General features: G+C 41.8%; 1 long non-coding RNA gene and 1 other non-coding gene across 3 annotated transcripts; both read left to right on the forward strand.

Annotated features, from left to right (window-relative positions):
- The first annotated feature begins 27 nt into the window (after positions 1-27).
- On the forward strand, positions 28-24,868 carry LOC104001475 (uncharacterized). Of its 2 annotated transcripts, XR_001707877.4 has the most exons (5): positions 28-6,351; positions 7,514-7,645; positions 10,487-11,977; positions 13,154-15,090; positions 17,151-24,868. It is a non-coding gene; the product is annotated as an uncharacterized LOC104001475 (long non-coding RNA). The 2 variants fall into 2 exon arrangements; XR_010148269.1 differs by having other exon boundaries at positions 29-7,645.
- Positions 4,200-4,261, forward strand: LOC112205116 (U7 small nuclear RNA). Its single transcript, XR_002938971.1, has one exon. It is a non-coding gene; the product is annotated as a U7 small nuclear RNA (small nuclear RNA).

The following is a 24,868-nucleotide window of genomic DNA, read 5'->3' on the forward strand; positions in this document are numbered from 1 at the left end:
TTCTTTCTTTCTTTCTTTCTTTCTTTCTTTCTTTCTTTCTTTCAGATAAGCTCTCATTCTCTCACTGAGGTTGGAGTGTAGTGGCACAATCTCAGCTCACTGTGGCCTCAACCTCCCAGGATCATGTGATCCTCCCACCTTAGCCTCCTGAGTAGCTGGGATTGCAGGTGTGCACTACCACGCCCAGCTAATTTGTGTATTTTTTGTAGAGATGGGGGTCTCACTATGTTGTTGAGGCTGGTCTTGAACTCCTGGGCTCAAGCAATCTGCCTGTCTCAGCTCCCTAAAGTACCGAGATTACAGGCATTAACCACCGCACTCAGAAACTTCTATTTTTAAAAGCCATGGTTTCTTTAGGTGTTCTCTATCACTCTAAGTCAAAACTATTTCTTAAACATACAGGGCTTGAAGTGTTGATCTCCTGGAGAGCCTGGTCACCTCCAAGCCATAGGGCTTACAGTAGGCTGTCTTCAAACAAGCAAGGAAGTGATAGGCTTTCTACCCCAACTCAGATCTAGGTTTCAGGACTCATTCTAGGCACAGCTGCAACTGCCAAGTAGACTATGAGGAAACTTTCTCAGTGTTCTAGAAAAAATAAATGGAGGAGAAGGTGGAGAGGGGGAAGGAGAAATAGAGTTAAAACAAAACAAAGAGAGAGACAGAGAAAATTAATGATTATATCAGGCCTCTCCCAACTCCCTCCTCTTTCCCTGGAGCACAGGACTAAATGTTAAGAGAGAAGCATGAGATTTCTACCGTAACTGAGGAAAACTACAAAACATGAGAGTCTGAAGAGACAATAAGGAAGATAGAGGCCAATCCTATAGTTTTTCAGATGAAGAAAGTAAGGCCCAGGGAGAAGAAATTACTGTATTCAGATCACACAGTTATAAGGATTCGAGCCAATACTGGATCCTAACCCAGTGTTTACTATTCTGTGCAGTGTTCCATTATTCGTGGATTGCTAACAATGAAAGAAAGCGTAGAAATGATATAGTTCAACCTCCTTATTTTAAAATAAGAAAAGATATATTGAGAGAGGTCAAATAATTTGCTCAAAGTCACAGTTGGCTTTTTGCTACCAATCCAAGCTTCTTTTCCCTAGTCTTTGCATATACACACAACAATGTGGTGAATAATTTCAAAATTATTTCAAAAATTAATCCAGAGTAAATGTACTTATTCAGGAAAGTAGTGGAAATAGGAAATATGGCAAACATAAAAACACCTCACCCCTATGACTCAATTTATACTGGTCCATGAACAGTTAACAGTTTTCAACACTTAACACTTCTCTTCCCGTGCTAGCTGGCAGCCAGAGTTATTCTGCAAAACTATGTTTCCAAGTCCTCAAGAGGAATACATGTGTAAGTGTGCTTTAAATTTGCAAATGTTTTATCTTTGAGCTCCTTAAACAGTAACACTATTAATCTTCATCTTCAAGCTGCTAAGTTTGTTATGATATGTTTATACATGTGTGTGTGTGTGTGTCTACGCAGAACTTTTTTCGGCTGGTCATGTGACTCCTAGAACTGTATCCTTCCAGCCACTATGCATTTCCCTATGTAAATAATATTAGCTTTCACTGGTGATGGCAACAAGACGGAAGGAATGAGGTCAAGGAGGAAATAAATTTGGATAGAAAGAAGCCGTCAAAACCCTGTGAATAAAATTCACAAGCGAGTTTCAGTGACTCATAAGAGCACAGAGAGGAGACACAGGGATTATTCAGGAGCAGGCTCCTGTAGGGGAGCAGGAGCTGCACAGCAGGAGTGTGGAGGGGCACAGGTCAGCACCAGGATGCACCAAGGGCACCTGGGAAGTGCTGAGGGCCAGGCCACACTTAACTCGGGTCTGTGCCCTGCAGTGGGAAGAAGCCTCAGAGTATTTTCATCCTGCGAATCTCCTCTGTGCAAGAAAAGACCAGTTGATGTCCTTGAAAACTTTCCTATTTGACCAGTTCATTCTTATTTCAAGATTATATATTATTATATTTTTTAGAGACAGGGTCTCGCTATGTTGCCCAGGCTAGACTCGAACTCCTGAGCTCAGTGAGACTCCCACCTCAGCCTCCTGAGTTGCTACCATACCCAGCTTGCCCAGTTCATTTTTAATGAGGCCAAACACATTGGTCATGCAGCTCACAAACAAAAGGGAATGTCTGTAGTTCTGGTCAGTCACAAACTCATTGTACTTTACAGAGAAAACTCCATGCAGAATGTTGAAATATCATCCTCTAAAGGTTGACTCTAAGTACACAGAAGCAGTGTAGGGGCACAGACAGCTCAGTTGAGCACTTAGCACATCAAACAAGAAAGCATGTGGTGGTTTCCCTCTACCCAGAGCAGGGTCTGATACAGAGGAGCAAGCCTGGACTTTGTCCTTGGGCAAAGTGCCCCATTAGGGGAGGAAGGAGCCCACTCTCCAGACTTTCTGGTTCAAAGCAGTACCTGGGTCTGAGCAGAGTGAGGAACACTTCCTGCTACAGCCAAACTAGACTAGCCTGGGCCCTGAGATCCATGACCTCACATGTGCCTTTTTCTCCAGGCACACTGGAAAGCTTAGTCCCCCCGCCCCCGTGACTGTCTGTTCCCGAGATAGTCCCTTTGCATGGAGAATCCTTGCCCATCCCACCCACCCCCACACCATAAAAAGTCAATGTTAGAAGGTTTGAATGGATTTAGTGATCATGCACTCCAACCCTGCCTATCTGTTCATCGAAGTCCACTTCAAATACCACTTTATTAAGACATTGTGGTTCTTCTGTCTCCCAATTCATTGGTACTTTGGCGCTCTGTTATGGTATACATCACATTCAGTCTTGTATTAGAGTTGTTTGTGTACATATTTTCTGTCCTCACTCCAGGGCCAGGTTAAAACTTATAAATCTTAAAATATTTTGGCCTCCTAAAAATTAAACAGTATCATTCATAGTTTCCACTATTAAATATTTTATGCTTTTGGAATAAAATATGTCATTCTTCACCCCCTCTCCCAAAAACCCCAAAACTTTGTTCCTCTGCTTTTCTAGTTTCCCGTGTGCTGCTTAGTGGGTTTTCCAGCAGCCCTGGTCCCAAGCACATGAGGGACTGTTAGCATTTTCAAGACAAAAGTATCCTGAACTCCTCTTCATGAGCCTGCTAAGATTAAACACGGAGCTCAGAACACAGTATGAACACAATAAATGTATGATGAAATGAATAGGGCTAGCATTAACTAATGAGAGCTCCTCAATGATGAGCAAGAAGAAGGTGAAATCATGCCATCCAAGGCTTCCCAGTGCCCCTGGAGACCACACAGCCCCTTTATACAGGAAATGACGTGATTCCTGATAAGCAAGCAGTACACACTGCACAGCTTCCTTCCCTTCCTCCCCCTGCCACTCAGCACCTTTGGCAAATAGCGGCCTGCCTTCAGCCTTCATTAGGAAAGCCTTCATTAGGTCTGCCTTCTTCTCTTCATTCATGAGAGAGTGGCATTAACAGTGCACAAACTAATGCTTCTTCAAATTTTTCTGGGGTCTGCTGCTGCTACTGCTAAAATCCACTTGCCTTCGGACACAGTTTCTCAAATGGCTTAAAAGCTTCTCTGCTTTTGATCCCTGCAGCATCACTTTCTACTCCCTCAATCAGAAACCAGAAGCTACCCACCCCCATTTCCTGTGTTCATGATAGTAGAAAGCAACAGAGAACAGTTGGCCCCTGAGCTGCCAGGTTGTGGGCTGGGTAGGGAGGATCCATTGCAGGAGCATTGGAAAGCCTTGAGCACTCTGCCCTGCCTGTCCACACAGCAGCACCTTCACAGCCTTCTAGTAGTTCTGATCAGATTTCTGCCTCTTAAAGCGGCCCCACAGACTAAAAGCCATCATCTGGAATTTGGAGTAAAAGGGCCCACAGGAAATGAAGCACTCTAAGAAAATTCAGCTGGGCAGGTATTTTAAGGTCACTGACTGACTCCAAAGTGAAGGTAGAACCCATATTGACCGCAATTCATCACACTTCTGTAACTTCAGAACTCGCTGCTGACTGGAGGAGAAGGTTGCAATTGCATTCAGTCCGAATCTCTGAACATATTATTTAGAAATATTAGCTTATCCAGCTGCCTACGGAGCTTCCCATCTGGGCTTTCAGTTGCTACATTCTCTAAAGCCGTATCTGACCCACACCTTACTAACACTATGTGCTTCTACAGCATTCACCCAGTGTTACAGCTCTTTTAGAATCTGTCTAGCAGGTTTTCCAGTCTTCACTGGAAAGCCCTTGCCCCCAAATATAAAAAAATAATAAGGCATTCACCCCTGAACTTTAGCAGGGCTTCCAATCGCCTTTAAGCACTCATTTAAAAGAAAAGTCTTTTATTCCCTTAAAATAGTATTAAATCATTAGCAAATGATTCTCAAAACTATTTTTTGAGTGCTCTCTTCTGTGTGAGAATGTAGGAAATGATGACCAAGTATACGAAGTTGGACATGCCTAGTCCCAGGTGGCCTTTTCCTATTGGCACAGCTGCTGGCATTCACCCGTGCAAGCTTCTAGCTTGCTTGTCTATGTCTGCAGCTCCATTTTACAGGCTGCTCATTGTTAGAAAAGAAAACGATTTGAGGGCTGCTTTTCATTAAAAGGAAAACCTTACTGAGGACTTCCTTACCCTCACTATCTGCCTAAATAATTTCTTCTTAACTCCTATATCACTTACAAGAGGAGAAAGCAGACACACAGGGGGAACTCAGTGTGACAGCACAGGCGGAGCCTGGAGGGATGCCCAGGAATGCCAAAGAGACACACAGACTGGTTTCTCTCTCACAGCCCCCAGAAAAACCTAACCCTGCCAGTGAGAGGTGACAGCGTGCTGGCAGTCCTCACAGCCCTGCTCGCTCTCGGCGCCTCCTCTGCCTGGGCTCCCACTTTGGCACTTGAGGAGCCCTTTAGCCCACCGCTGCACTGTGGGAGCCCCTTTCTGGGCTGGCCAAGGCCGGAGCCAGCTCCCTCAGCTTGCAGGGAGGTGTGGAGGGAGAGGCGCGGGCGGGAACAGGGGCTGCTCGCGGTGCTTCCGGGCCAGCGGGAGTTCCGGGTGGGCGTGGGCTCGGCGGACCCAGCACTCGGAGCGGCAGGCCGGCCCCACCAGCCCGAGCAGTGAAGGGCTTAGCACCGGGGCCAGCAGCTGCTGTGCTCAATTTCTCGCCAGGCTTTAGCTGCCTTCCCGCGGGGCAGGGCTCGGGACCTGCAGCCCGCCATGCCTGAGCCTCCCCCACCTCCGTGGGCTCCTGTGCAGCCGGAGTCTCCCCGACAAGCGCCACCCCCTGCTCCGCGGAGCCCAGTCCCATCGACCACCCAAGGGCTGAAGAGTGCGGGCACACGGCACCGCACTGGCAGGCAGCTCCACCTGCAGCCCCGGTGGGGGATCCACTGGGTGAAGCCAGCTGGGCTCCTGAGTCTGGTGGGGACGTGGAGAACCTTTATGTGTAGCTCAGGGATTGTAAATACACCAATGGGCACTCTGTATCTAGCTCAAGGTTTGTAAACACACCAATCAGCACCCTGTGTCTAGCTCAGGGTTTGTGAATGCACCAATGGACACTCTGTATCTTGCTACTCTGGTGGGGACTTGGAGAACCTTTGTGTGGACACTCGGTATCTAGCTAGTTTGGTGGGGACGTGGAGAACCTTTGTGTCTAGCTCAGGGATTGTAAACGCACCAATCAGCACCCTGTCAAAACAGACCATTGGCTCTACCAATCAGCAGGATGTGGGTGGGGCCAGATAAGAGAATAAAAGGAGGCTGCCCCAGCCAGCAGTGGCAACCCGCTCGGGTCTCCTTCCACACTGTGGAGGCTTTGTCCTTTCGCTCTTTGCAATAACTCTTGCTACTGCTCACTCTTTGGGTTCACACTGCCTTTATGAGCTGTAACACTCACCGCGAAGGTCTCCAGCTTCACTCCTGAAGCCAGCGAGACCATGAACCCACCGGAAGGAAGGAATAACTCCAGACGCGCCGCCTTAAGAGCTGTAACACTCACTGCGAAGGTCCGCAGCTTCACTCCTGAAGCCAGCGAGACCACGAACCCACTGGAAGGAAGGAATAACTCCAGACGCGCCGCCTTAAGAGCTGTAACACTCACTGCGAAGGTCCGCAGCTTCACTCCTGAGCTAGCGAGATCACGAACCCACCAGAAGGAAGAAGCTCCAAACACATCCGAACATCAGAAGGAACAAACTCCGGACACGCCGCCTTTAAGAACTGTAACACTCACCGCGAGGGTCCGCGGCTTCATTCTTGAAGTCAGTGAGACCAAGAACCCACCAATTCCGGACACACCAGCACCCGGATCTCAGACCTCTGGCCTCCGGAACTGTAAGAGAGTAACCTTCTGCTGTTTTAAGATACCCAGCTTGTGGTCATTTATTACAGCAGCCCTAGCAAACGAACCCAGTGTGTGGTTTGCAACTTCAGTTATAGCATCTACCATCAGCCCAATTCAAAAGACCATTTATTTAATCAGCAACATTTCCCCCGTCACTCCTTATGGGGCAGTATCCAGTGTAGGCTACTGATTCTACTTAGTGCTTTAAGTCAGCATTGCCAGAATCATACTGAAACACATACTTGGGGCTTCTAGGGCATCTCCTAGTCAGCCTTGTCAAAATCAACAGTTTTGAAAATACGCTCTATGGCAGTCCTGAATTCCACAGAGGTGGAATTCAGAGCCGCTCTCCTCTTGTTTGTCGTATTTTATAAAATGGATATTTAATTCTGTTTCACTATTTGCTTTCATTACTAAAATTTCCCAAAATACATGAAAATAGAGGGTACTCGAAAAACCCAACTTTAAATAAAATAACCGTGAGTATTCTGCCATACTTGTTTCTGTGTTAATATAAGAATTTATTTGAAGAGTTCTGCTATAATTTTTTTAAATACTGGTTTCAATAACTCTCTTCCAATACAGATTACACTTTGTTAGCTCCAATAATTGCTGCATGGTGAATTTAGTCTATTGAAAAGGAAGTGTCAGGTCTGAGTGCCAATTATTGTACTTGACCCAAGGTAACTCTCTTTAAAGGTACTGCGTTGGGTTCCCACTGAATTATTTTACCACATTCGAAATCCTTCATCAGAAATTCAATGTCTTTTATTATGATACATGAAATGATCTAATAAATCTCACTGCACACTGTTACTTTGATTTCTCCAATGAACCACACCTCTCAGAATGCACGCCCTTGTATAGTCCCCTCTCATGGTGACAGCAGGCTTAGCCTTGTGACTAGCTTTGACAATGGGGATATTAGCAAGCATGATGCAAGTGGATTCTGATAAGCTTGATACTGTATTTATTTGCTTTGGCTGCCATAATAAATGATCACAAACTGGGTATCTTAAAACAGCTCCTTTGTCAGATGTTTCTCCACATTCTTCCAAGGCAAAAAGAAAAGAAAAAGAAATACACACAGACACATACATATATGTTTCAGTTCAATAAGTTTTTGTTGTGTTTTGTTTTGTTTTGTTTCAGACAGAGTCTTGCTCTGTCGCCCAGGCTGGAGTGATGAGGTGCGATCATCACTCCACCTGGGCTCACTGCACCTCCGCCTCCCGGGTTCAAGCGATTCTCCTGCCTCAGCCTCCTGAGCAGCTGGGATTACAGGTGAGTGCCACCATGCCCAGCTAATTTTTGTATTTTTCTTAGTAGAGACAGGGTTTCACCATTGTTCGTCAGGCTGGTCTCGAACTCCTGACCTCGTGATCCACCCACCTTGGCCTCCCAAAGTGCTGGGATTACAGGCGTGAGCCACCGCGCCCAGCCTCAATAAGTATTTATTAAGTGTATAACACATGGCAGAAACTGTGCTAGATACTGAAACTATAATGGCAAAAAAGTCAATTCCTGTCCTCTGAATTGGTTACCTAGTAGAGAAGACAGACATGTAAACAAATATAGTGGAGAGTGACATAGGCAATAATAAAACTATGTATAAGAAATCGAATTAGTATGGATAATTAACAACTAATGGTTGGGAAGAAGTGTCAAAAAAAGCTTCTTAGATACGGTGACACCTGAGCAGGATTTCTAAGGGTGCACTGGGGAAAGAGGTTCATAAATCAAGGGAGCATCATACTGAAATGGTAGTGATGGAACATGGTATATGCAGACAACTACAAAAATTCACTTCTACTGATAGTCCAAGGGAGGAAGGCATGAATATGAGAATGGAGGTATGGACAGAGGCCAGGTCAGGGTAAGTTAGAGAGCTTACTTAACCTTGTAGAAAATGACGAGCCATTGGAGACTTTAAAGAGAAATAACATAGTCATATTCTTGTTGTGAAAGATCATCTGGGCTGCTATGTGCAGGACAGATTACCAGGAACAAAACCAGAAGCACCTGTTCAAGCCTGAATTCTAGTCACAGAAGTAAAGCTGAAGAGGAGAAAATGGGTGTGAGCAATATCCAAAAGGGAAAATAATAATATACACATAAGGAATAGGGAAGAGAAGAGCAAAAATAATTTCCTATTTCGCCTTCCCTTCTTTTGGAGTTGGAACACTCAAATGGTGTGATGGGTGGCACTGGGGCTAAGGGGACAAGGCTGGCCCAGCTGGGAGATTGCTTACATGCAGGAGGATTAAGTGAATGAGTCAACGTATCAAGGAGACTGGGAATGCAATTTCTCACTGTTGAAGAAAGGAGTTACAAATATGCAAAGGGGAAAATGTGATACTGGATTGGAATTGAAGGCATCAGTCTGAAATTATGGATTTTAAAGATAGGAATGTGATAGATGATAGATAGGTAGGGATAGACAGGTAAATTGAGAAGTAGAAATGTATGAATGTGTTATATTTCCTAGTCCAGGAGCAATGACACCCCAGTTGCAATGAGCATCCTAGCATTTAGATCTCAGTTTCTAAATACACTAAAAGGAACCAGGGCTGGGGCAGGGAAAGAACAAGATGAGCCTGGAACTCTATTGTACTGAAAGTAAGGAAGCCCTCAGATAATTATGAGGACATGTCTAAAGGACACAGGAGTGGCTCACGCCTGTAATCCCAGCACTTTGGGAGGCCAAGGCAGGTGGATCACAAGGTCAGGAGATCCAGACCATCCTGGGTAACACGGTGAAACCCCATCTCTACTGACAATACAAAAAAATTAGCCAGGCGTGGTGGCGGGTGCCTGTAGTCCCAGCTACTCGGGAGGCTGAGACAGGACAATAGCATGAACCCAGGAGGTGGAGCTTGCAGTGAGCCGAGATCACACCATTGTGCTCCAGCCTGGGCAATAGAGCGAGACTTCCTCTCTAAATAAATAAATAAATAAATAACACAGGAGCCAACTTCATGGGGCTCCAGTTGTCCACATCTAGGTCATTTCGTGGATCAAAATAAAAAATGATAGTAACTGATTATAATTCATTGAAAAATCTCATGAATCCATACTTATATAATACGTGAATGAATAAATATGAGAGAGAAGAGAGAGCTCTAACTTATAGTAAATGCCAACTAATCAATGTAAATATAATTATGGAATTAGAAAATTGTTACTATTATTATTTTGAGACAGGGTCTTGCTCTGTCACCCAGGTTGGAGTGCAGTGGCGCAATCACAGTTCACTGCAGCCTCAACCTGCTGGGCTCAAGCAATTCTCCCACCTCAGCCTCCCAAGTAGCTGGGACTTCAGGCATGTGCCACCACACGGCTATTTTTGTATTTTTTGTAGAAATGAGGTTTCATCATGTTGCCCAGGCTGGTCTCAACTCCTGGGCTCAAACAATCCACCTCAGCCTCCCAAAGTGCTGGGATAACAGGCATGAGCCACCACACCCAGCCAGAAAATTATTATTTTGCAACCATTATAGTTATAACTAATTTAGATAGAATCATCATTGGATGGAAAAGCTAGTAGGTGAAAATTTGATGAGGAAATGGATACAATCTCAAAGTATCTCCCCCAAAATATTTAGTGCTTATTAGTAATTTAGCAATACAAATTACTTACTAGTTACCTCTATAGCGTAGAAACCTAGCCAATATCATCTTAATCGAGTGATAAAATATAATGTTGTCTATAAACAGGATAAATCTACATTAAGTTACTCCTAACAAACTGAGAAAACACAGCATCATTTCTGTGAACGTCCTGCCAAAAACGCACCACCCAAATCTGACAATAAGGTAACATCAGACAAACCCAAACTGAGGGACATTCTACGAAGTAATTAGCCTGTTCTCTTTAAAAACACCCAGGTTATGAAAAACAAGGAAAGAATGAGAAAATGTCCCTGATTAAGGGAGACTAACAGAGATATAATGACTAAACACAACACATGATCCTGGGTTGGATTCTGGAATTACAAAGAACGTTATTGGAAAATTGGTGAAATCTGAATGGAGTCTACGGATTGTGGCTGTATTACATCAGTGTTAAATTCCTGATCTTTTTCTTTTCTTTTTCCTTTCTCTTTTTTTTTTTTTTTGAAACAGAGTCCCTGTCATCCAGACTGGAGTGCAGTGGTACAATCCCGGCTCACTGCAACCTCCGCCTCCTGGGTTCAAGCGATTCTCCTGTCTCAGCCTCTCAAGTACCTGGAATTACAGGCGTGTGCCACCGCACCCCATGTAATGTCCCGATCTTGATGGATGCACTCTGGTTATAGAAATGTCCTCATTTTAAGGAAATACATGCCAAAGTAGTAAAGGCTCATGGGGCATCATATCTGCAACTGCTCTCACCTGGTTCAGAAAAATTTAAGAGCAATAATATGTATAAATGTGTAGATAGAGTAAGAAGACAAACATGGTAAAATGTTAACAACTGGGGAATCCAGATGAAAGGTGTACGGAAGCTCTTGTGCTACTACACCTGCAACTTTTCCATAAGTTTGAAATTGTTTCAAAATGAAAAAAATGTACAAGTATCCTAGAAAATGCAAACTCATCCGAAGTGATGGAAAGCAGGTCACTGGTTGTCTGAATGGGATGGGCCAGAGGAGAGAGGAGTCAGGATTACGAAGGGGGCACAACAAGGAAACTTGGCGGGGAGGATATGAATACCCTTTTTTTTTTTCTTTTTTAGAGACAGGGTCATGCTCTGTTACCCAGCTCATAGCTCACTGCATCCTCAAACTCCAGGGCCCACGGGATCTTCCTGCCAAGCAACTGGGACTACAGGCTCAGCCCACCATGCCTGGCTGTTTTTATTTCTTTTGGTGGAGATGAGGTCTCACTATGTTGCCTGGGGCTGGTCTTGAACTCCTGGTCTCAAGGAAATCCTCCCACTTATGACTCCCAAAGCACTGGGATTACAGGCGTGAGCCACCTTGCCCAGCCATGTTCATTATCTTGATTGTGTCAATTGCCTCTTTGGTGTAAAATAGGTCGAAATTTACTATGTTGTACACTTTAAAAATCTATTAATAGGTTAAATAACATGAAATAATTGTTTTTTAATCCCTAACATTTGCCTAGGGAATACAACCAACCTCTTCATCACATGAAGACATTTTTTTCATGCTTTTCCATGTTCCTGAAATGCCCTCCCCTAGGAGCTTCCTCCAATTTATCTACTCTTTCACATTCAAGAAGGTAATGGAGTTCCATCTTCCTCCATTAACTCCCCCATACTGAAATCTGCTATATCTTTCATTCATTTGAATCTTATTGTTACAGTACATACAATGGAAATCTATAATATTTTTATTGCTATAGTTATCATTTCAGTTGTTATGTTTTCTGCTTATTTTTGTATCAGAGTTGAATCAAGATGTTTAAGTCTCTGGAGAGTTAAGTATTTTGTAGGAGGAAGAATATCAAGGTTGTGAAAAAAAAAAAAAAAAAAAACCTTGTTGTGGCTGAGAAACTGGGCTGGAGTCAGGAGGCTGGTGATGGCCCCAGTTCTACCACTAACTAGCCATGTGCCTACGATGCTTCATTTCACCTTTTGAGATCTAAATTTCCCCGTACGTCAAAGCAAAGGTGAGGTCAATGTCATCTATGAAATGTTCTTGACTTTCAAATTATTTGAGTAGTGGCCGCTAGATGGAACCCATGAACCCATATCCATACATGAGCATTTCAGGGAGAGGTGGTGCTGAAGCGGGAAGCCAAAAAGCCAGGGTGACAGATTATCCTGTGCTTCGTGCAACAAGGATAGTCTGTAGGAACAACAAGAGAAGTTGTCTCTCTCAGACAATGGTGTCCTAGCCTAGACATGTGGGCTAGGAAATTAGTGATCAGAGGAAGTCAGACCAAAGCCAAAGTCAGAGACATTTTCTGTTCTCCTCTTCACTAAACCCCAAGGCTCTTTAGCATGAAGTATGCAGACCCTGTGTGATTTTCTGTGTTATCTAAAGTAAAACTTATTAGAGTTCCACATATTTTTAACCAAATATGTTTAATGAACATTGTTCTGAGAGAAAGGGGATTCCAGTCGCTTCTGTCAAAGGCATTCAAGGATATGGAGAGAAATAGCTTTTTAGAATTTGAAAATAAATTTTCTATGAAATTGGTCAAAATGGATGAGAAGGAAAAAACCTCTCAAGCAGTAAGTAGGTAGAAAAATGATCGCTTTGTGCCATTTTTATATGTTAACAAATTATGTTAACATTTATTGAACACATCAAACACTGCAGTATAACTGATTCTTCAATAAGTGTATACAAGTCACACATAGAATGAGTGGCATGCTGGGTGCTCCCTGAATAATCCTTTTCTTTTACCAGTTAAGTTTCCTGCTGAATATTTCGAAACTCTTTGCAAACTGACTTCAGCACCTCTGTGGGATATTCCCTTCCACTGCCAACCCTTAGTTGTCAGAAACTCTGTCTTTGGGAAGCATGCTACATTTTCTAGAACAAATCTAGATACTTTAGAAATGATGGATGATGATGATGATGAATGATGACAACACTCTGATGCAATTCATGTATCACAATATTATCCAGATCCAACAAACACTGAGAAAATGGTGTTTTGCAGCAATTTTAATTCCTTTATTTCTTAAACATCTTTGTCAATAGTCATTTTTAATGTTATTTTATAGATGATGGAACAATCAGAGATGTTAAGTAACTGGTACTAATAATACAGATGGCAAAGACAGAATTCAAAATCTGGAGCTCTTGATTTATTTTACTTTATTTTATTTTTTAGAGACAGATCTCGCTTTGTCGCCTGTCAATGGCTAGAGTGCAGTAGCGTGATCATAACTTACTGCAGCCTCGAACTCCTGAGCTCAAGCAACCCTCCCTCCTCAGCCTTCCCAGATCTCCTGATTTCAAGTACAGTTCTTGCCAACACACAGTGGTAAAGGGTACGATTACCTAAGGCTTAGCACAGAAGGTAGCACCCCTCACTGGTGAGCTATCATGAAACTATGCGACAATTTTCTCCATCTTTTTTAGAGTTGTTTTCCTTGTCTTCCTCCTCATCACGATTATTATTGCTTTTTCATTCAGCAAAAAATCTGGTAGGAGACTGCACAGAAGCATGCTCACTTGCTATCAACAGTGTAACCCTACCTAACTTCCCTAATCCCTAGCAAATGAAGGAAAAATCATATACAGGCACTGACAAATAGCAACACAAGAAAGGGCAACAAAATTACTAAAGAGTAACGCCATCCTCCCCAACTCAAACCAGGGAAAGTAAGCTTGCCTAGGAACTTAGGCTGAAACTCACCACAGTGCCAAAAACCTGTTTTCTTAAAAAGAGGTAGTGCAGATAGTGAATCCACTGAGCCACATAGGGTGGGAGTTTCTTTAAGTGCTTTTCTTCTTGCCCACAAACTAGCGTAGGCTGTGACTGGCTCCAGCTGATCCTTATCAAGGCAGCTAGTTCTGAGGGCTTGGTTAAGAAGCTCTTCGTTTACTTAAGAGAGCAAAGAGAAGACACGTGAATTGGAAAAGGATATCTAAAATGTCCCCTAAGGCTTCATAAAGTTGACATCTTTCGTCATGACTTCTACAGTTCAGGAAACCAGGTAGCAGTAAGCAATTATGAACTCTACTCACTCGCCCTATCACTTTCACATCAAACTGGGGGTATTGTCCTTTGAACAGAAGACTCATGAGGAAAGTGCAGATTCCTTCCAGGTGGGAAGAAAGCTTTGTCCCTGCTCCATGTCTGCTGACCTGCAGGAAGCAGAGAGAGCAGGGCTGTTCGACTCCGTTTCCCTAATGATGTCCCAGCCTCTTTCAGTTCTGTGAGCAAAACCAAGGCTGGGTTTGTTAGCACAGCCTGTGACAGAGCCTGGGCAGGTCCTTGTATTCTGGCAAAGGCTGAACCAAAGAGCAGTCTCATTGCACTATTTACTTTTTTTGTTATACTCTCTCTGGCTCAGCACAATCAGTGCAGTCCGATGCTGCAGAAGACAGACTGTTCCCTCCCTCTTCCCACAGTGTTTCTCGTCTACCTTTTGCCCTTATTCAGTGGGAAGAAATTTCTTCTTGACCTCAGCAATCCTTTCTGACAATTACCATATGCCTCAAGAGACCTGGGAAGCTTCGCCCTGTCTGGCACAGGGAGACAATTCCTATCCAGAATAAAACTGAAAGCTTTCAAAAAAAAGAAGAAGAAGAAAAAGAAAGAGAAAAAGAAAGAAAGGAAAGAAAGAAAGACTGTAATAAGTTACCTTGTCTCTGGGAGATTCTGTAACAGTGAATTGCACAGGCTCATTATCCCCTCTATTAAAAAGTTTTTAAAAGGTTCCTCTTCATCATTTAGAGTATGTTGCCTTGGCGCCGGCCTGGAGAGGGTTAGCACAGGAGCCAGGCTGAGTTTAATTAAAGAATTTCCGTGTGTCAGCAGCAGGAGACTTTGATTAAAGTGAGAAGCAGCCAAGATTCCGGGAAGCGCGTCTTTCTCCTGTCTCCTCCCCCAGATGTGCGGGTGTCCTTCCCCCAACACCATGGAAGAAGGGGTCCAGGAAGAAAATGTCACAGTTGCCTGTGACCCCCACCTGGTCTGCAGAAAGGCAGAGAAGACCTGCTTATGGAGGAAAAAGACGGCCTCTGTCTGGAGCTTCTATGAATTACATAACGAATAAGTGATTTCACCACAAAGCAGTGAAATTTTTAAAAGTTAACCAGGTAGCCCTTTTTTATTCTAATTCATAGAAAATACTTTTATTTGTTGAGTTAGCTACAAGGTTTTACTTGCTTAATTTTTGTAAAGTTGTTTATTTTGTGAATAAGAAACTTATGGTCCAAGGGTATATAGTAAAAAGTCAGTCTTCCTCCCATCTCATTGCCCTGGCCACCCAGTTACAATTTTCTTGTATACCCTTGCGAATATATTTTACTCCTTTATAGGCTTAAGTGTCTGTGTGTGTGTGTCTCTCTGTGTGGTGTGTGTGTGTATTTATTGTTTATCTGAAATTCAAATTTACTTATGTATCCTATGTTTGATCTGGCAACCCTATACTAGCTGTAACCCTGTACTAAGCCCTCTCAGAGGGCACAGATAGGAGCTACATATATTAACCCATATATATACACATATCTATTATGATTTATATATATGGTTAAATATGAGTTCATACTCATATTTCTGACTCTAATCCAGTATCACAGGGTTCCTTCTAGCCTTCTGCCTTTGCTTATCTATAACTTCTCTCTCCAACAGTGAAAAACCTGACCCCCACTATCCACTTTTATTTCCTTATTTGCCCATTATTACTTAACGGTGCATGTAAAGCTGTTTCAGCATAGGTAATACCGCCCCACCCCAACCCGATGAGAAAGAAACTTGCCAGTTGGAACACAGTGCTTATGTCCAGTTCCTTTGGCCTTTAGCCTTACAATTATAAGTCAAAGCAGCACCTGCAAGATTATTTTGGTTTGCACCTTTTCCCAACCCCTTCAGGGATGTTATGTGTACAGTTACATTCATTCGTGAAAGTCTGCAGTCCCCACCATCCTGGTTGATATTTTTTTGATTGTATACATTAGCGTTCCCTCTTTGTGATGTACAGTTCTATGGATTTTGACAAATGCAGAGCCATTTATCCACAACTCAGTATCATACAGAGTTGTTCCTACCACCCACCCCCTCCCCACCTCTGCCTTTTGGAGACAGAATCTTTCTCTGCCACCCAGGTCGGAATGCAGTGGTGCGATCATAGCTCACTGCAGTCTCAAACTCCTGGGCTCAAGCAATACTTTTACCTCAACCTCCTGAGTAACTGGGACTACAGGTATGTGCACACATGCCCAGCTAATTTTTTTACTTTTTGTAAACATGGGATCTTGCTATTTTTCCCAGGCTGGTCTTGAACTCCTGGCTCAAGCGATCCTCCCACCTTGGCCTCCCAAAGTGCTGGGATTATAGGTGTGTGCCACCACACCCAGCCCAGAACAGTTCTGTCACCCTAAAAATTCCCCCCATGAATTATCTCTGCAGTTAATGTACAGTTAATCTACCCTCTTCCTACTGCCACCAACCCCTGGCATCTGTTTTCCATCCCCATAGTGTAGCTGCTTCTAAAATGTCATATGAATGGATTTATACAATGTGTGCACGCTTTGGAGTCTGGCTTCCTTCAATTAGCAAAATTCACGTAAGACTGACCCACATCATTGTGTGAATCAAGAGTTTATTCTTTTTTTCACAGCAGAATAGTACTCCATTATATGAATGTACCATGGCCAGGAATTGTGGCTCATGCCTGTAATTCCAACTGTTTGGGAGGCCAAGGTGGGAGGATCGCTTGAGCCCAGGAGCTTGAGACCAGCCTGGGCAACATAGGAGACCCCGTCTCCATGAAAAAAAAAAAAAATTAAAAAAAACATTAGCCAAGCATGGTGGTGCATACCTGTAGTCCCAGCTACTCTGAAGGCTGAGATGGAAGGATCGCTTGAGCCCAGGAGTTTGAAGCTGCAGTGAGCTATGAACATGCCACTACCCTCCAGCCTGGGCAAGAAAGTGAGACCCTATCTCAAAACAAAGCAAAACAAAAATTACCACAATTTTTTTATCCACTCACCTGTGGAAAGACATTTTGGTTGCTTCTAGATTTTGGAGATTATGAATAAAGTTGCTATAAACATTTGCATACAGGTTTTTGTGTGAACGTGAGCTTTCAGTTTACTTAGGTAAAGATCTAGGAATATGATTGTTGGGAAGTTTTGTGTTTTTGTCTTTCCTACAGTGGCAGAAGTGTCAGGACAGTCTGCACGGGCAAGAATGATACCTAAATCACTACTCAGGCACAGGAGAGAGCAGGACTGGCATGGCTGGCAGGTATGGACCTCCATGAACCCCATTAAACAGGAAGGGGCAATAAGCAACCTTCTGGTTTAAGAGTCACAAAGTTAATCTTCCAGGTGAGGGTCACCTTGCTAAAGATAATACATAAACAAAGTCACATGTCTTGAATCACAGTTACCACTCTGGAGGAAACATAGCAATTTAACATAACGTTGCCTATTCTGCTTCCCTTTCTAGGCACCTGATTAGTGGAGGTGGCAGAGCAGGAATCTGATTCAGAGTTTAGTTTGCTCTAATAATTTAAATAATATTTTAGAAATTTCGCAGTCATAATGTAGCCTTGGGCAAAGGGGTGAGAAGCCTCTAGTCTTATGATGGTCCTTGACCTATGCTGGTTGGCATCAGCTTCTCTCTAGAGTGATGAGCCTTGCTCACTTGGTCACCAGTCCCCTGTAAGGATCTGATGCTGAGATCTGTGGCTGGTGAGCTTGTGATCTGTTCTTTTACAGATGAGGAAACTGCAGCCTAGAGAGTTTGAGTGACTTGCTTAACATTTCTCTGAGGAAATTTAACAGTACTCAAGGTCTCTCCTAAGGAAAATAGTAGTTGAGTGTGGGAGAAGGTGGAAATAACGTGTTTCCATGAGATAAGCAAGAAGAGCAAAGACTAGTTGGAGAAGACGGATAATTGATTGAATATCATAGAGAGTCCTGGAAAGAATGGTAAATGTCAACCAATTCAAATAGTTTTAACAGATGAAGAAACAAGACCAGAGAGGTTACATGCCTTATCCAGGGTCACACAGATAGTCAATGTCAGAGAGAGAACTTAGACTCCTGGTTTCTCACTCGTAGCGCTTAACTTTTTTCATTTCTCACTGTAAAAACATCTCAAATAGTCTGCCCTTTATTTAAAAAGAGATGAAGTGAGCATCTGTAGAAGCCCAGAAGGTTTTAGAACATAAAGCAGATAGAAGATCAATTTCCTCTCTGACAATGATTCCTTGCAAAGAGTTGGGATTATTTTGGTTCAATTAAAATTACTATGCTCCTTTTATGAGAAATATATTAAGAAAGGAGATAAATTGGTACCACATGAGTAAAAAAAAAATTGGTGCTTTTCCTCCATCTGTTCATTCTTTTGTGGGAAGACACAAACACCCTGTCTCCTACTGACTGATAATCGTGAAAAGTGCTAAATAAGAAGTATAAAAGGGATTGAGAATTTAAGGAAAAGAGAATTTAAGAATATTTTGCAGGCATTAGATCCTTGTTAAAAATCTATATTCTTGACTTTAAAAGGACTTTACTAGTTGGAAATGATGAAAATCATTGAAAAGGATTCTAATTAAAGATATGTCTGTCTTACAGAAGATTTTAAAATAGATTAGCTTAATTATGGCCAAATGTATTTATTTCTACCCTTTAATATTGATACTGTGGTTTTTGTTTAATGTCTGTACACAGCTTTTACGTTGTATAGTCTATTTATATCCTATAGATCTACCTCTATGGTTTTCTTTCTTTTTTTGGTGGGGGGAGAGTATCCTGCTTTGTCACCCAAGCTGGAATGCAGTGGCTCAATCATTACCCACTGTAACCTCAAACTCCTGGGCTCAAGTGATCCTCCCACCTCAGCCTCCTGAGTAGCTGTGACTACAGGTGTGCATCACTACACTCAGCTAGGTTTTTAAATGTTTCATAGAGACAGAGTCCAGCTATGTTGCCCAGCCTGGTCTCAAACTGCTGGCCTCAAGCAATCCTCTCGCCTTGGCCTCCCAAAGTGCTGGGATTACAGCACTGTGTGAGTCACAGTGCCCAGCCTACCTCTGTGGTTTTCTTGAGGATGATTTTATCTTCCCATTGAAATCTTTCTCATGTCTCGCTTCACCTAATTTAGTGACTTTATGTAATCATTAGGTTAATCATCATCTCATCTAAGGTGACCAGCAAGCCCTGAAGAAGTGGAAAATGAAAGAACATGGTCTTGACATTTAAAAACCTAACACATTTAATGTATTCATTAAAATATGTGTTGGTGCATTCCCTCAGCCAGACATATTTATTAAGAAAATATTAGGGACTAACTGTTATGCTAGAAATTGAAAATATCCTAATAATAGACCTTAAAAGTCTACTAAGAAAGGCTTACCAAGAAAACAAAATAAGAGACTGATGTCTAACATAAGAAATATGGTCAAGGAATGTAAAACATGGTTGGGAGTCAAGGAATGCTTCTTAAAATAAAGGGAAAAAGCCTTCAATTTTGAGTTATATTCTTCATCTTCAATGTGACTTCCAAGATTCATTGGTTTATTTTCACTAAGAAAAGAGTTACTTAGTAACTATAGACACTATTTGGGCCATTAAAAAAAGTAAACACTAGATTGCATGTTTTGGTTTTGGATGGTGAAGCATGTCTCAGAATGTAAACCTATTTTCTTCACTTTTCATTGCTCTGTGGGATGACAAACTTTAATGAACAGATGAGACTCATTGGAAACTAGTTATTGTCTATGGCCATACCACTCTGAATGTGCTGGATCTTGTCTGAAAACTAATAATTAATGAGTAGAGAAACAGGGGTGCTGTTAAGGTGTTTAAAAATCCTTAAAAGCCCTCACATAAGTCAAACATGCCCCTAGTCATTTTGTTTATGCTATGAATTCACCTGGCAAATTGTTTCATACGTAATTCAGAGGTAAGTTTCAGATCAGCTTATGTAGAAACAATTGCAAATGAATGGAACTGAATTTCTGAGGTTTTATTTTGTTTTACTTTTTGAGACAGACTCTCGCTCTGTTGTCCAGGCTCGGCTTACTACAAGCCCTGCCTCCTGGGTTCAAGCAATTCTCCTGCCTCAACCTCCCGAGTAGCTGGGATTACAGGTGCGTGCCACCACACCCGGCTAATTTTTGTGCTTTTAGTAGAGACGGAGTTTCACCACGTTGGCCAGGCTGGTCTCAAACTCCTGGCCTCAAGTGATCCGCCTGCCTCGGCCTCTCAAAGTTATGGGATTACAGGCATGACCCACTGCACCTGGCCTGAAATTTTATTTTAAATAGAAAGATATTAATAGCATTTGGTATCCCATCTTTGTTCATATTCGGTCTCGCATGCTGTACATCAACCAAAATGTGTTGTGTAATTAGTTCATTTTTATTTCTGGTCATATATACTCACTCTAACTTTTGATGATACAAATAACAAAGCTTTTTCTTCTTCAAATTAGAGAGAAAAAGGAAAAAATTATCAAAGATAAAAGGGCCCCAGGAAAAACACCAAAATATTAATAATGGTTACCTCGAACTGTGAGACTATGGGCGATTTTACTGTTTTGTATATTTTTTGTATTTCCCAAGTGCTCTATAGTTAGCACACCTTGCTTCTTTAAGAAAACTTGAAATAAAATTATAAAATACTTGAATGCATCATTCTAGTAGATTTAACCTAAAATGTAATTTTAGGAGCATAGTACTTAAGGAGTAGCGAGGGCATGGTGGCTTATGCCTGTAATCCCAGCCAGCACTTGGGGAGGATGAGGTGGGAGGATTGCTTGAGGCCAGGAGCTTGAGACCAGCCTGGGCAACATAGCAAAACCCCATCTCTACAAAATTGTACAAAATTAGCCAGGCATAGTGTTGTACACTTGTACTCCCAACTACTTGGGAGACTGAGGTGAGAAGATAGCTGGAGCCCAGGAGTTTGAGGCTGCAGTGAGCTATGATCATGCCACTGAACTCTTGCCTGGGTGACAAAATGAGACCCTGTCAAAAAGAAAAAAAAAAAAGAGAGAGAAGCTGAGTCATAATGGCAGAGCACTGTGTCGAGAGCCACAAATGTCCACTCTTAAAGAGCAAGATAATGGACTGATAGAGCTGCTTCTTATCAGAATAGCTGGGCTCAGGGAGACCTGTGTGTCCCGTTCCTCAGCTTGTGGCTGATGACATTATTTTATTCTGTTCCTGCTTTCATATGTTCTTACAACATTAACCATAAACTGAGGCAACTTCAAGATGTATCTGTTCCTTGCAACCTAAAAGAAGCTGCCTGGCATAAACAAATGTGTAGGTTATATAATAAAATCAAAACTAACAACAACAAAACACTGTGATAAATAGTCTAGAAGGTACATTTTGTCTGTGTTTTAAATTATTTTCTAAGGATTGGGTACTGGACTTAAAATGGACAGACCAAAGAGATAAGAACTTTTCTAATCCTGCCAAAGAGTTTTTCATAAATTGCTTTGATTACTATTTAGTGGATTGTTATTTTGGTATGATTTTTTATCTTGTAATTTCTTATTTTGTGAATTTTCTATTTCGGTTCTCTATGTAGCAGGCACTGTACTTTGGCCAAACCAATCTCCATTTGCAACATGTTTCTCCCTTACTTGACTCCACTATACAGAGAGTAAAAGCTAAATTTTGATGTTCCACCCCCACCCCCTTATTGATATGAGAAGTAAGTCTTCTGGTGCATTCCTCTCCAATTTCCGTCTTCTTTCCACTTGAGCTGCCAGGAGATGCAACAGTGGTTTTGAAACCAAAAAGATAAAAACTACATACTAAGAATGCATGAACCTAAAGATTTACAGAGCCTGGGACACTGGGGATACTTGGAGTCCATGTATCAGCCTTGGACTGATTCCCATGGGACTTCTTATTACCCAAGTGAAACAGTCCTTCCTTTCATCTGTTAAGCCACTATGGTATGTTTTGCTGGTTCTCGTAGCCAAATACAGTTTTGACTGCTATACCCATTTTTTTCTTATGGATGTTCACGACTTCTTTTATATTGTGGATTGTATTGTGAATATGTATCTTATTTGTTGCAAATATTTTCTCAGTCTTTTTGTCCTTTAATTTATTATTCAATGTTTGTAAGGTTTTTATGTTTATGCTGTTATATATATCCATTTTTTCTGATTTATTCAATTGAAAAATTGAGAAACGTAATTGATAATTTTGAACATTATTGAAGAAGACATCAATAAAACAAAACATAGTCTAGCAATTACAAAACAGAAAAACAGCAATGAAGATTTGTTTGGTTTGGTTTGGTTTTTTGAGACAGGGTCTTGCTCTGTTGCCCAGGCTGGAGATCAGTGGCGTGAACACAGCTCACTGCAACCTTGACCTCCTGGGATCAAGCTATCCTCCCGCTTCGGCCTCCCGTGTAGCCAGGACTACAGGCGTGAGCCATGACACCTGGCTAATTTTTAAACTTTTTGTAGAAATGGAGATCTCATGTTGCCAAAGCTGATCTCAAATTCCTGGGCTCAAGTAGTCCTCCTGCCTCAGCCTCCCAAACTGCTAGGGCTTCAGGTATGAGCCACCATACCCAGACACAGTGAAATATAAAAATATATATTACATATAACGTATTATAGTAAAATATGTAACAATAATAATAATGAAAATGGGTTGAACTTCTTAAACTTCGCTATTAAAAGACAGTGGTTCTCAAGCTGGTTAAATACACACCCTTGCACTCACAAGCATATACACACACAGTCTATGTAGGTTATAAAACATACTCAAACCAAAATAAGCATAAACATTGAAAGCAAAATGATAAGCAAAGATATACCAAGAAATTAAAATAAAAAGAAAGCAGGAATTAACATCTGACAAAGTATAACTTAAGGTAGAAAATGAAAAGTAGGGTAAAAATCTCCACTTTATTCATAAAGCTGTGCTGTAGTATGAGTTGTGTAATTTTATTCATAAACACTAGATAAATATATAGAGAGCAAAACACAACAGAAAGACAAGAAGAAAATTACAGAAACTAATTGTAGTGGGAAGTTTTAACACATTTTACTCTTTGGCAGGCAAAATAAGTAATACCTAAATGTAGAGACAGCTGAGTAATATAATTCCGGGGTCCCCAGTACCCAGGCCATGGACCAGTACCTGTTGATGGCCTGTTAGGAACTGGGCCACACAGCAGAAGGTGGCAGGGGGTGGTGAGTGAGCATTACCGCCTGATCTCTGCCTCCTGTCAGATCAGCAGCAGCATTTGATTCTCATAGGAGCAAACCATGTGAACTGTGCATGCAAGGGATCTAGGCTGTGAGCTCCTTATGAGAATCTAGTGCCTGATGATCTGAGGTGGAACAGTTTCATCCTGAAACCCTCCACCCAACCCCCATCCGTGGAAAAATTGTCTTTTACGAAACCTGTCCCTGGTGCCGAAAAGGTTGGGGACGGTTGATGTAAGTAACATATTTTATTTAATAAATACTTATAAAATTATGTATGCGTCAAAACCACATGCCATCTTTTATAATGTGCCTGAAATATTTACTATAATTTAATGGTTTGTCTAAAAGTAAGTTTAAGAAATCATAAATTCCACAGGACTTATTATTCTCTTAGCATAAAGCAAAGGAAATTAATTTTAAAATTTAAGTTTAATAATATCTTGAAATATCTTTTGAGTGAAAGGGGAAATCCACTGTATGCTTATACCACATTTTGTTTATTCATTCACTAGTGGATGGAAATTTAGGTTGTTTCCACTTTGGGGCTATTATGAATAATGCTGCAATGAACATTCGTGTACAAGTTTTTGTGTGAACACGTGTTTTCAGTTCAGTTGGATATACATCCAACATTGAAATTGCTAGGTCATATGTAACTCTATTTGTAATATTTTGAGAAATAGTCAAAGAGTTTTCCAAAGTTGCTGCATTTTCCATTTCAACCAGCAATGTATAAGGGTTCCAATTTCTCTGCATTCTCCCCCACAATTTTTATTGGCCATCTTTTTTATTATATAGCCATCATAGTGGGTGTGAAGCAGTATCACATGTTTTTTATTTTTTATTTTAATTTCCTTAATGACTAATGATGTTGAGCTTTTTTATGTACTTATTGATCATTTAGTTATCTTCTCTGAAGAAATGTCTATTTAAATAGTTGGCCCATTTTTACTTGGGTGGTCTTATACTGTTTAGTCTTGAGGTTATTTTATATCCTGGATAAAAGTCCCTTATTGGTTATATGATTTGCAAATACTTTCTCTCTTACTGTAGGTTGTCTTTTCACTTTCTTGATAGTGTCTTCTAAAGCAGAAAAAGTTTTCTTTTTAAGGAAGTCTAATTTATTATTATTACTTTTTGGGGCCACTTTTTTCTATGGTGTTATAGCTTGGAAGGCTTTGTCTAACCGCTGTTCATGCATATTTACTACAGCACTTTGTCCTAAGAGGTTTATAGTTTTGATTTTTTTTTTTTTTTGACGGAGTCTTGCTCTGTCATCCAGGCTGCTGGAGTGCAGTGGCGCAATCTCAGCTCACTGCAACCTCCACCTCCCGGGTTCAAGCGATTTTTCTGCTCAGCCTCCCGAGTAGCTGGGACTACAGGCACGTGCCACCATGCCCAGCTAATTTTTGTATTTTTACTAGAGACGGGGTTTCACGATATTGGCCAGGCTGGTCTCGAACTCCTGACCTCGTGATCCGCCCACCTTGGCCTCCCAAAGTGCTGGGATTACAGGTGTGAGCCACCACACCTGGCCTAGTTTTGATTTTCATATTTATGTTTACATTCCATTGTGAGTTGACTTTTAAAATCTAAACCTAGGAGGTACAAGTGCAGTTGTGTTATATGGACATACTGCATGGTGGTGAAGTCTGGGCTTTTACTGTAACC

The sequence above is a fragment of the Pan troglodytes genome, chromosome 10 (genome assembly GCF_028858775.2).
Source record: "Pan troglodytes isolate AG18354 chromosome 10, NHGRI_mPanTro3-v2.0_pri, whole genome shotgun sequence".
In the NCBI taxonomy this organism is placed as follows: Eukaryota; Metazoa; Chordata; class Mammalia; order Primates; family Hominidae; genus Pan; species Pan troglodytes.